This window comes from Apium graveolens, chromosome 9 (assembly GCF_009905375.1).
Source record: "Apium graveolens cultivar Ventura chromosome 9, ASM990537v1, whole genome shotgun sequence".
NCBI lineage: Eukaryota > Viridiplantae > Streptophyta > Magnoliopsida > Apiales > Apiaceae > Apium > Apium graveolens.
Window position 1 is genome coordinate 168,846,412 of NC_133655.1, and position 2,739 is coordinate 168,849,150.

Sequence of the window (2,739 nt, forward strand, 5' to 3'; positions counted from 1 at the left end):
AACTTGTGCTTAAATCGTTATGTTGTCAAATTTTGTAGACATATAGGGTCTCAACATAATTGATGCCTATTCAACTTCTCTTAATTGTGGATGTTTGGTAGAATGGTATTAGTACAACGAAAGTTGGCTTTTATCAGTTTCGTGTTGTTCGATTAATATCGTCACTGTTTCATGCTAAGGGTAATAACAATAACTATTGAAAGAAGTAGTAATGAAGTTATGATCTCATATGTGTTTAATATTGTTAATTCAAGTGTCATTTAAGTGTTTAATTCTCGTAGTTAATTATAGTTAATAATTAGTTAATCAAATCTAAGTGTTATTATCTTGACATTGAGAAGTAATCATACATTGGTGAGTAAGTTAATTGAACATAATTAGTTTGAGTCTCTGTGGGAACGAACTAGAAATTATTCTATATTATTTGTGAACGCGTATACTTGCGTGAATTATTAGCGTGTGTTTTGTGCGTAACAAGTTTTTGGCGCCGCTGTCAGAGACTCGGCGTATTTGTTTAGTTTATGTACTTACCATCAGTGGTCATTTGGACTCATTGATTAAGACGTGTTACTTATTGTTTTCGGTTGTGTTTCAGGTACTTTAGCGAGCGTTTATGCAAACACGTTCTCGTACTCGCAAGAGGACTTTAGATACGGCTGAGGAGACATACTCAGTTCTTGATATTCCGGAGAAAATAGATTTTGAAGATTCGGATAAAGAGAGTGAGCAGAAAGAACCAATAATCATGGGTGATCATATAGTTCCGGCAGATCCAACTCTTATGGACTTTTCTCGGCCTAAAATTGATGATATTCAGTCAAGCATCCTTCATCCGGCTATTCAGGCTAACACTTTTGAAATCAAGCCGGGCACTATTCAGATGGTGCAGAATTCTGTTTCTTTCGGAGGTGCTGCGACTGAAGACCCCAACACGCATATCAGGAATTTTGTCGAGATTTGTAGTACTTTCAAATATAATGGTGTGACTGATGAGGCTATCAAGATGAGGCTTTTCCCATTCTCTCTGAGGGATAAATCTAAGGACTGGTTACATTCTGAACCAGCTGGGTCCATCACTACTTGGCAAGATCTTGCGCAAAAGTTTCTAGTGAAGTTCTATCCAATGGAGAAGACTGCAGCTATGAGGAGTGCTCTTACTCAGTTTGCGCAGCAACCAACAGAATCTATGTGCGAAGCTTGGGAGCGCTACAAGGAGATGTTGAGAAAGTGTCCACATCATGGTATGCCTAACTGGATGATGATCACTAGTTTCTATAATGGTTTGGGGGCCCAATCTCGGCCCATGCTCGATGCAGCAGCTGGAGGCGCCTTGTGGGCCAAAAGCTATACTGAGGCTTATAATCTTATTGAAACTATGGCTGCAAATGAGCATCAAAACCCAACTCAAAGGATGATGCCTGGGAAGGTAGCAGGTATTCTAGAAGTTGATGCAGCTATAGCTATTACAGCGCAGCTCCAAACGCTGTCTTTGAAGGTCGACTCTTTAGCCAACTATGGAGTCAATCAGATAGCTATGGTCTGTGAGCTTTGTGTAGGTTCTCATGTTACGGATCAGTGTTCTCTTGTTAATGAAACTGTGCAGTATGTGAACAATTATCAGTGACCGCAGCAGCCTGTGCCAGCTACTTATTATCCTAACAACAGGAATCATCCCAATTTCAGCTGGAGCAATAATCAGAATGCTATTCAACAACCATATCAGCAAGGCATAAGTAAACAGTTTAATCCACCTGGATTCCAGCAATCATAACATTACGCTCAAAGGCAATCATATCCTCAACAAGGAGGTGCTGCTCCACCTTCTAGTGCTGATTTCGAGGAGCTCAAGCTGTTGTGCAAAAGTCAGGCTGTTTCTATCAAGACCTTGGAAAATCAAATCGGTCAAATAGCCAATGCAGTGCTCAACCGTCAACCTGGCACACTTCCCAGCGATACTGAAGTGCCAGGCAGTAAGGAAGCTAAAGAGTAAGTCAAAGCTATTACCTGAAGGTCTAGAAAAGTTGTTGATGCTGAAAAAGTGAAAGACGGAGAAGCTGAAGTTGTTGATGAAGAAGAGAAGCAAAAGGAGAAAGCGGCGGAACCAAGGAAGACTACTGTTGAACACACTCTGCCTGAGGTTAATACAGGGGAGAAACATCTCTATCCTCCACCACCTTTCCCCAAGAGATTGCAACAACAAAAGCTGGATAAGCAGTTCGGTAAGTTTCTGGAGGTGTTCAAGAAACCTCACATCAACATACCTTTCGCTGAGGCTCTGGAGCAAATGCCTAGTTATGCAAAATTCATGAAGAGTATTCTTTCAAGGAAGGTTAAACTAGATGACCTTGAGACCGTTGCTCTAATGGAAGAGTGTAGTGTTGTACTGTAACAAAAATTACCTCCAAAGCTTAAAGATCCAGGTAGCTTCACCATTCCTTGCACCATTGGCAAGTTGTCTTTCGACAAATGCCTGTGCGATTTGGGAGCAAACATCAATATGATGCCATTGTCTATCTTCAAAAAGTTGAATTTGCCTGATCCAAAGCCCACCTACATGTCTCTACAATTGGCTGATCGTTCTATTACATACCCACGAGGCATAGTGGAGGACGTGTTAGTGTGGATAAGCTCTTCTTCCCTGCAGACTTTGTCATTTTGGATTTAGAGTAAGATAAGAAGATTCTCATAATCTTGGAAGACCTTTCTTGGCTACAGGCCGTACCTTGATAGATGTGCTGA

The 2,739-nt window shown here is 41.0% G+C and overlaps 1 non-coding gene across 1 annotated transcript; it reads right to left on the reverse strand.

Annotated features, from left to right (window-relative positions):
- Positions 1-1,138: 1,138 nt before the first annotated feature.
- On the reverse strand, positions 1,139-1,245 carry LOC141688149 (small nucleolar RNA R71). The gene has a single exon (XR_012561611.1). It is a non-coding gene; the product is annotated as a small nucleolar RNA R71 (small nucleolar RNA).
- Between the last annotated feature and the right edge of the window lie 1,494 nt (positions 1,246-2,739).